This window comes from Marmota marmota, unplaced genomic scaffold (assembly GCF_001458135.2).
Source record: "Marmota marmota marmota unplaced genomic scaffold, marMar, whole genome shotgun sequence".
NCBI classification, from domain to species: Eukaryota; Metazoa; Chordata; class Mammalia; order Rodentia; family Sciuridae; genus Marmota; species Marmota marmota.
Window position 1 is genome coordinate 59,339,485 of NW_026000037.1, and position 10,309 is coordinate 59,349,793.

A 10,309-nucleotide genomic window follows, 5' to 3' on the forward strand; every position below is an offset into this window, starting at 1 on the left:
GGCCGTGGTGGGGGCGACCTGCCGAGCCCGCGACCCCCGGGGCAGCGCCAAGGGGTGGCCTTGCGAGAGTGGGGGGGACGGGGCACTCCCCAGACGAAACGCGAGCCTCCCCAACCAGAGCCGGGTGCCGGACTCTTCCCAGCCGAAGTCAGCGTGTGAGGGAGAGAGAATCAACTTCTGCTTTTTTGGGGTACTCTGCCGAGAACGGTGTCCCCACCCAGCGCGGGCGCTCCTTGCCCTTCCGGCCGCGTCCTTGGGCAGCCTGGGCGCCCTCCCCTCCGCCGCCGCCTCCACCTTTCCTTCCGCGCAGCCCAGGGTGTCCGCTGTGCAGATCCTCGGGCGCCCGAAATTTCGTGGGCTCTGAGTCCTGCACCAGGCCCGGAGGTGTGTGCTGAGGCCCCCCGCTATACGCCTCGCTTGCACATGACAGTTTTCAGAAAAACTTTAATTAAAAACTGGGTAGATGACATCAAATTGCCTAAAAAAAAAAAAAAAAAAATGGGGGAATCATTGTTAGACTGCCGATAATGTGTGTTTCTGATGCGCCTTGAGATCCCGCATAAGCACTGTTTATGGGGAACTTAATTACTATTTTTGTTGGTTAATAATGAAAGCACACCATTTGGTGGCCCATTCCAACGATTTTACAAAAGCAGACTAATAATGTGCATGAGAATTTTCTGACAGAATGAATTCGAGGGTATTCAAGATAGTTGTCGAAGTATAATCCCATTTTACCTCTAAAGCTTTGGTAAGGACAGCCTTCTCACTTTCCTGACCTAAGGTGAAACCAACAGGCAGGATTCAGTGTATCCACACTGTTTAAAGACAAAAACAAACAAGAGACCAGTTAGTGCCTTTTTTATAGTAGGCCTATCTCCACAGTGAAGTTTCATGTCGTTTCTGATTTTCAAAAAATTGGATGGCTGCATTTTAATTATGGTTTTGGTCATTTGTAGAGCTTTTGTTTTAGATTCCTGCTACAATAGTGAGAGATTTGGGAGATTGTAAATGAATATGAATTTGATTTGTTTGGAAAGAGAGAATTAAGATAAAGAAACATGGTCTTTTGGAGCAATGTGCACTGTTTATTTTAATCTTCATATTTTAATTTCTACTCTAACTTTTGGGGATTATTTTGGAAGTTTTTTTTTTTTAAACTGAAAATGTTTATATAAAAAACTTTAGTGGTAATAATTCCAGAGTAAATGACCATAACACAAAGGTAAGAAGAAAAAAATTTTTTCTTGCCTAGGAAAGCCAATAGATGACTGGTCTCTTCCTTATTCCTTTAGGGGCTACATTAGAACACATTAAGGAGAGAGTAATATCCAAATATTAAGCACGCGGATTTGGATCTAAAAATGGATGGTCAAAGATCTTGGGAACTGAGGGACCTTCTTGCCAAATAAGGAAACTTGGCAAGTTGCTCTGTGTATTTTAAGTTAGCACAGAGTGAGTGTTATTGGCAATACATTGGCTCAGTGCCTATCTGGAATAAGCAATGAAACTGACTTTGATAGGGCTTTGGTATAATAAACAGGAGTTACAAAGGGTGTGGAGTGAATAATCATCAGAGAAAACTCTGGAGAAATTATGAAGATGTTTCATGAAAAGAGGTCAGACTTAAAGTGAAGCTATTAGTGTGGAGGAAAGCAAAAGGGACAGTGGATTTTAGAAACTGACAGATTTAGAGGAGAGACTGTGTGTGTGCCTGTGTGTGTGTGTGTTGAACTAGAAAAAGGTGTTTGTGGTGATATAGGAGTTCTTGAAATAAGGCAGCCTTATATCTGTATCCTGAGATGTTGGAAATAAAAATCAATTTGGATCATTTGTTATCCATTTTATTCTGCCCAGGACAGATTGACAGGGTGGGTGTCTTGTCTATCTAAATGTAATAGGAACAGTCAAGACACCTTTAGGTCTTACTGCAGGGAAGATTTAGGCTACTACTTTTGTGGCTATTAACCTTGCCCCGCTACACACAAATAAGCAGAGTTCCAGCTGTGATCAGAAAACTGAACCTGTTAAGGGAAGAGAGCCGTAAATGCTATCGCTTAGATTGGTTTGACTGATACATGGGTGCTTTTGTGTCAGACCCTCCTACAGACAGCTGAAGCAACGATTATGCCCTAATAGCAGTTAAATAATCCCAACACAGTAGAAGACTGTGACAACAAAGCAGCCATAGTTGCTAAAAGGAAATTAAAGCACAAATTGAACTTCAGGTGGATAGTAAGCAACCTGGTAATTACTGTAATAAGAGAAGGGTCTGTTTAAAGGAAAAAAGGAAAATTAGAAGGAGGTGGCAGAATGATGTGGTGGAAAAAAATGATATGAATTTGGAGGCAGACCTGAGTTGAATCCCAGTTGTGTCACTTGTAAATTAGGTAGTCAGCTTGGGCAATTTTTCTACCCTTGATCCTCAATTTCTTCACATGTAAATTGGGTACAGTAGTACCTGCTTCCTAAGGATAAATATATGGGACAGTACATGGAAATGCTTGAGCCAGTCTCTCAAATTTTGGCCACCATAACTGAGTGGTAGAGAGGGGCGTTTCTGTGTCTCAAGCTGTACCCAAAGAAAGCTGCTTGTCCCACCTCTCCTAGCTAAGACTTACCCTTAGTAGCTGGCCCTGCTCTCAAATCACACTTACGTGTAATTGGGGGTGGATAGGCTTTCATTGCTACTCTTCTGCTTTGAGTATAAGGATTTCTAAAGTGGCTCTGTGTACATACCTCTGTGCTTGTAAGCTTTGTAATGTTTTGGGGGAGGATTTGAACATTAATGAATTTAATGTCCATATGAATAATTTGGTAGTTATATGAACAAGGGAAGTTTAAGACTTAGAGGCTACAACTGAAATCATTTGAAGTTATTCTTATAGCTGATTTTAAGCACAGCTTGTCTTCTGGGTCCAACACCATTCATTCTTTTTGTACTCATTTCTGGACTTCCATATAGAAAAACCAAAAAGAGAAGGCAAGAATTGTTATCCGTAGATCACAGAGTAAATATTTGCCTATTAAACTTTTCTACCAAAGTGCCTTGTTGTAGTGAAGAAGAAATGTATTCCTTCAGGAGACTGTACATATAGCCATAAGCACCTTCAATGTAAGTGTTTTCTTTAAAATCCTGTATTTAATCTTTATTTATTTATTTATTTATTTATTTTTTTTTTTAAAGAGAGAGAGAGAGAGAGAATTTTAATATTTATTTTTTAGTTTTCGGCGGACACAACATCTTTGTTTGTATGTGGTGCTGAGGATCGAACCTGGGCCGCACGCATGCCAGGCGAGCGCGCTACCGCTTGAGCCAAATCCCCAGCCCCAAAATCCTGTATTTAATCTTAAAAATTCTTTCCTCTTTTGTTGTACTTAATTGAGCAAACCAATACAAAAAAAGGACCTGACACAAAAGCACCCATGTGTCAGATAAGCTTATTCCGCCAAATGGTAAAGTAAAATTGACGTTGTAGGGCATGTGTTTATTCATATATCATCTGCACAGTGCTGTGTACTCCACATATGGGAATGTGCATATAAGGAACTTGGGATTGGTGCTAGTAAAGGGTACTTGCACCGTTAAGCTTTGCAGCTCAGCCTGCTGCATGGGGTAATGTAATTCCATATGCTAAGAAAAGAATAGGGGTACATCATCATCTGAAGAGTTTTTATAGTTTGTGGTTATTCTCTGGCTTTCAAGATGAAGAGAGCTCTTTGCTTTGAGAATGTGGGAGAAGGAAGAGGAGAGTTGTAGGATGGAAATCTGGAATGTATCTCTCATCCTCCCAGCCCGGGGAAGAGAGTTTCCATTTTTCCATCCTGATGTTAATCATTGCTCTTCATGTTTGCTGTCAGGTTCATGACTGCATTCTCATAACAGAAGGGAGACTCTCAGTACTTCATAGTAGGCTGATTAGTCATCATACATATAGGACTGGAGTGTATCTTGAAGAAGCATCCATTCTGCTCACCCAATTGATGCAGGAATCTCCACTCCATGCCCTCACCTTCCACTGAACACTCAGGGATGGATCACTCATGACTGAGAGGGCAGCATATTTTCTGGTTGGGCAATCTGAAGAACCAGGAATTCTTTCTGTAACTTGTATCCACAGGTAGTTTTGCTTCTGGATCAGCAAAGCGTAATACAGAGTCTTAGTATTCTCTAGTTTTAACATTCCCATTTGTTAATGGTTCACTTTAACATAGGGATGACCAGGCTTTAACACACACATTTAGAGAACATTTGTTCTAGGTTATTAGTCTAAAATTGTACCTTGTTTGTCAGCAGCCAGGAAGGTTAGATACTTTCTATTTGACAGAAAAGTGGTTCCAGGATAGAAACAAGTAATGAGCAGCAACAGGCCCCAAGGATGTGGGGGAGGCTGGTCCAGAAAGTAGGCCTCACCCTATATACCTGTGCCTGCTTCCTCCAGCCAACCCCAGTATGCCCCCTCCCTGCTCCCTATTTGACTTAACCCTGGTCTCCTCTTCCTTATGCCATGGCAAGCCCCTGTGGTGGCCCATGACATGAATGTGGCTGTTCCCCTTTTGTAGTTGGCTTGGTTGTAGCAAGACACATTCCACACAGCACTTCTGTGGCATAAGCACCCCCACTGACCACTTACCTGGTCTTCCTTTATTTTATTTCCAGTGACATTTCTGGCAAGGAAGCATGCGATGGAAGTTGACTCATTAATTGCTTTAACTAGAGAGTTTTATTATATGTATGGTAAAGCATAGATTGTTGGTGGTGGGGTGGTGAAACAATAGCTGTTTTGTCTTTTAGACTCTTATTTAAAGTTGGCTTCTGCTGGTTATCCATATCTGAAATTTATTCACTCAGCCCAACATATTCTATGCATGATATGTTGTTTTTTGAGAGCAGTCTTGAAGGAAATGTTGATGATAGACACAGTGTAGTTATTTATTGATCGAATGCCTAATCTCCTTTAGCTAGTCTTGTAGCTCTTATCTTTTTAAGTGATTTAAAAAAAAATGACCTAGTAGAACAGCATTTTTGTTCAGTAATAGAGTCTTTGAATCCTTGACTCTGACCTGACATTATGGAGAACTACACCAAACCAGAGCTACCCCCCCTGCATCCCACCTCTTTTTTTGGTATCAGGGTTTGAACCCAGGGACACTTCACCACTGAGCCACATCCCCAGCCCTTTTCATGTTTTTATTTTGAGACAGGGTTTTGCTAAATTGCTTAGAGCCTCGATAAGTTGCTGAGGCTGGCTTTGAACTTGTGATCTTCCTCCTTAGCCTCCTAAGCTGCTGCAATTAGAGGTTTGTACCACCATGCCTGACTTCTCCATTTTTTGAATGTAAGACTCTTACCAAAACAACAACACCAATGATTCCAAGTAGTATCATTTTATTTATACATGAAGAAGAGCACATTTAATTTATTTACCGTCTATGTGAAGGAGGCTGAAATAACACCAGTATACATGAATATTAGGGCAGCAAGGTTGGCAGTTGAGGGCCAAAGGCTATTTTGAAAAATCTTTTTAAAAAACCTTATCCAGGTCATGATAAAACAAATTAGTTTTTTTTCCTAATTGAATCAGAAATAAACTTATAACTTTGTGAAGAAGGGGGGAAAGGAAAGTATAAATTAGGGATAGTAAGAGAGGAAGGAGCCAGGTGTGGTGGCACTCACCTGTAAGCCCAGTGACTAGAGAGACTGAGGCAGGAGGATCCCAAGTTCAAGGGCAGCTTCAGCAATATAGTAAGACCTTATCTCAAAAAAAAAGGACTGGGGATGTAACTTAGTGGTAGATAACACACAGGTTCCACTCTAGTATGGCCCCCATTCCCCCCAAAAAATCTAAATTCAGAAATTGTAGGCCCATGTACACTAAAAGGTAGAAACATCCAGAGAATGTCCACAGTTCCCTTATTTCTAATAAAATTAATCCTTTTATCAAGTAGACTTAATTATTTTTTAAAATTATGATGTTAGGTTATTTGATGAATCAGGTTACAGTTTTCCAGAATTAGGTGTCCATGTAATAGGCAGTAGATAAGATCTGAAAGAACAGTGCCACCATGGAAGGTGTGTACTCTCGGGCTCAACCACAGTGAGTGCTGTGATTGAATAAACAGGTTCTAGAAATGCTAATATCTAAAAAGTGCAAAAAAAAAAAAAGTACTACATTTTAATAACTACATATTCTCTCTGGGAAAAATAAGTAAAAACTATAATTGCTAATGAAATAGATCTGACAAAAATGAAAAATGACAAGAAAATAAAGGGCAACAAAGAGAGGAGTTAGGAAAAATGAAAATAAAGAAAAGTACATGAAAAGGATTTATAGACCAATAGTATTTATTTATTAATAATTTCCCTGCAAAAGTAATGGAAAGATAAAAGAAAACAATTTTTAAAATGGGGAGAGGAAAACTATCAAGGAAAGCATACCTGACCATGAAGACTGAAGGAATAGATGGCTAAATATGTTGTTATTAAAAAAAAAGAAAACAATGATTTCCATTTATTGTGTGTATACTATGTACTGGGCACCAAGGAAGGCACTTTCACATCATCTCCCACTTTCTAAATTATATGCAGAAAAGTTATTATTGCTAGTGAGAAAACTGAGAGCAAAGAGTCTTAGTATTTTGCCCAAGGTCTAATAGCTTATACGTTTGGATTTGCTGCTAGATCTAGTAGGGCTCCTTCCCCTGGACTGTGCTACTTCTTGCTGAAATATCTGTTGTTTGAAACTAAAACTTTTCAAGGAGGTCAAGAAATACAGTGTATACTTAAAAATAACTTTTGGACTATCAATCATGGGACATTAAATGGGAGGAATTTAGAAGATTGAAAACTTTTTAAAAAGTGGAATAATACTCCTTTTAAGGTTTCTAATTTTCATATGACTATTTTTGATAATTAATGATGCTGTATATGTTTTCATTCATTTAGTAGTTAAATTTTTGTTTTGATTTTAATTTAAGAAAAATTTTAGGTTAAAAATATTTGGCATATTACTCAAGTATTCACATGATTGGACCCAACCACATTGTTAGGATCTTCAGAGTTGTGCCATCTTTCTATTCTTTGATTTATTCTGATACTACTGCTCTAGTTTACCCCTCAGTGTTGTGTGATAGATAGTATTTAAAACAGCTTTGCCAGTGCTAAAAAGTTAGTACTGAAAATTGGTACATGGAGAAAAATTGCTTTTTTTGTGTAAAGCAATTTTTTATCATGGTGAGTTGAAAACAGTGTATGTGATTTGGTACCCTGTGTAAATAAACCTACACAGATGACTCGCCACTGGTGTACTCAGTTTGAAAAACTGGAACATAATTTGGTCAGGTAGCAGTCTTCCCCAAGATGCTCTAGTTATAACTGACATACAACTCAGATTTTTTTATTCTTCTGGTAATAAACCAGAAGAAGGTATGTATGCATACACACATGTATATGTGTGTATATATATATATATATATATTTTTTTTTTCTGACATTCATATGGGTATGGGAATAGAAACCTCAACCAAGTTTTTCAGCTAAGTGCACAATGCTTTGCCAAGCTCACTAGACACCCTAGAATTGTTAGTCTCTTCAGTATCAGATGGGACTTAATTTTTTTACAGTCTCAATAAAACATTCAAGTAATTGCATGGTTCCATTCATGTATTGCCAATTCCCAAATGGCAGGGTGTATCACAATGTGAGTAACTGTGACTCTGGGAAGAACATGACTAGTTGCCTCATGTGAAGTGGTGAAGATCCTGGAGAATGGTGCTTCTACATGGGGTTAGATTAATTCCTATTGATCTCATCCTGGTTCAGATCTATACCTTTGTTTTGAAAAGGATTTCTCTAGTCCTCGAGACTCAGAGGGACCTTGTGAAGATCCACACACTCTCCTCAATCTCCCAGAAAGCCTAGGTAGCAGTTTCCAAATCAGGATTTGCTTCAGAATCCTCTGAGGGCACTTGTAAAATCTACAGGTCTCAGATTTTACTTAATTTGATTGAAATCTTTGAAAACTAGATCTTTGAAATCTAGCTGATCTTTGAAAACTAGATGATTGAAATCTTTGAAAACTAGCTGCAAAATGCACAATGAAAGAATAACCAGAAACTATTAATTTTTTCAAATGTTTTGAATGGAAAAGGTACACACTGTGTGCCTGGTTATGTACAGGGTGCCAAATAACCAGATGGTAATGGAAGTGAATTTGGAAATGTATGCCTGTTGGGAATTTAGTGGGAAAGATGAATGGATTTAGAAAGATGCTGTGGTACAGAAGAGAAAGAATATAAAGTTTTCTTAAGGGGGCTCAAAGAGGTACCCTGCACACAAGTTTGTTGGGCAGAGATAGGCATTTGAAGTAGAGACACTAGCCTGTGCAAAATATGGAGGTGTGAGATAGTTCAGCACACGTGGGGAGCTGCTAGCTGTTCTTCAGGTGCATATGTGCAGTGAGAAGACATGAAGAAAGAGTGGCTCTAAATGGTAAAGGAACAACACCAGAAAATTTCCTGGAATCAAAGACATGAGTTACAGATAGCTGAGTTCAAATTTTCTATCAGCATTTAAGAAAGACTCACCCCTAAGCATGTCCCAATAAAACTTGGAGTTCCAGGGATGAATAGAGGATCCTAAAAGCTTTCAGAGAGATAAAATCATGTAAAAGGGATTACTTATAAGAGTAGTATCAGACTCTTCAATAACCACGTTAGAAACAAGAAGAAAAAGAAGTAATACCTTGAAAATTATACGGAAAGTGGTTTTCTACACAGAATTGCATATTCAGCCAGGCTACCAATGAAGACATTTCAGAATACACAGGTTCTTAAAAAGAGTTGCATTCTGTGAATTCTGTCCAGGTATCTAATGGGAGGGATGTTGTCAAAACACAGAAATAAACCAAGAAAGAGAAAATGGAAGATCCAAGGACAGGGATTGCCTCAAAAGAAAAAGGTAAGGGAAAATTCTTGAATGGTAGCAAAGGGAAGGCCTAGTCTAGGTCAGGCTTAGAGAGCAGCCATTCCAGCCACACTGAAGCAGGATGAGGTGTACAGAGAAAATGTCTCCAAGAAAAAAAATAGAACCCTCACCCGCTACACCAAAAAAAAAGAAGAAGAAAGAAAGAACCTGCTGTTTTCAGTTAATTAAGAGACATTTTTCAGTTCTTGAAAGAGTTGATAAGGTGAGTATTATTAGGAATATAGCCTTTTTATGTTAGGAATATAAAAAGCTAAATAAATAACAAATGACAAAAAACAGGATAACTAATAACTTTAGAAGAGACAAAATGTTATTCAAGAAGGGAAATGTAAGCATTAAATCCTGTATAGCACTGCAGAATATAATATTTACTTTGTCAGACTACTATACACTCTGCATATTTACTTAACCAAATGTTACAGTATGATTGAAAACAGGATTGGGCAAGTGTGACATTTGTATGCCTGGTGGTGAATGAAGGATGATATAGGAAAACTAAATCCTTATTTTTCATGGGGGTAAATTAATAGATATTATCTAAAATGTGGAAAAATCAAGAAATGGCAATATAAGCTTATTGTTTAGAAATGTGGAGCTAAATACCAGAAAGAAATACTGAAGAATTTGAAATTAGTTGCCTCTGGAGAGTGAGAATTAGATGTGGGGAACAGTAGGGCAAAAGACTTAATGTTTCATAGTTTTATAGTCCCATTTCATTTTTTATGATTGTTAATTAAGAAAAAAATATAGACATAGCATCTGTAACATGAGAAAATCTTGCACATGTATTTTGCATTTTGTTAAACAAATTTTTTAGCTTAAGTATGTTCCTACCTTTGGCACAGTCCTAAATTTTATCCAAACTTTCTTTTGTACAATTAACTGAGTATGAATTGTAGCAAAAGCCGGTAGGATGAATATTATTTTAGTCTATAACTGGATACATGGTTCCCCCAAACTCCCAATTTTTTTGTGGACCTCTTCTAAATTTTAGAGGATAGACAAACCCACTCTTTCCCTTTCTTGCCCTCTCACCAAAGTAGAGCACAGTTTGGCTTGTGCAAGAAATCAGCTTTCCTTAATGACCTGATGTTCCTAGTCATCTGCATATTAAGATCTCTGAGCTGACTGTGTACATTATTCTGAGCCTCAAGTTGTTTATGGAGAAAATCTGGTGAATTTATATTGATACAAACTGACCCTCAACCTTTTTATTTTGAAAAAGAAATCAAATCTCACAGAAAAAAATTTTACCTAGATTTGTCAGTTCTTAACATTTTGCTACATTGCTTTCTCTCTCCCCCTCATCCTCCCCCCCCCCCC

General features: G+C 38.4%; 1 protein-coding gene across 2 annotated transcripts in view; it reads left to right on the plus strand.

Annotated features, from left to right (window-relative positions):
* Positions 1 to 10,309, plus strand: part of Map3k20 (mitogen-activated protein kinase kinase kinase 20) — a 172,541-nt gene that overhangs the window by 333 nt on the left and 161,899 nt on the right. Inside the window, exon 1 of one of the 2 annotated variants that reach the window (XM_048812505.1) lies at positions 234 to 384. The exons of the other annotated variant lie outside the window; for it this stretch is intronic. The gene's annotated coding sequence lies outside the window, so the exon portion shown is untranslated. Of the gene's footprint in view, positions 1 to 233; positions 385 to 10,309 lie in introns of those variants that run through there. 2 annotated transcript variants of the gene reach the window in all.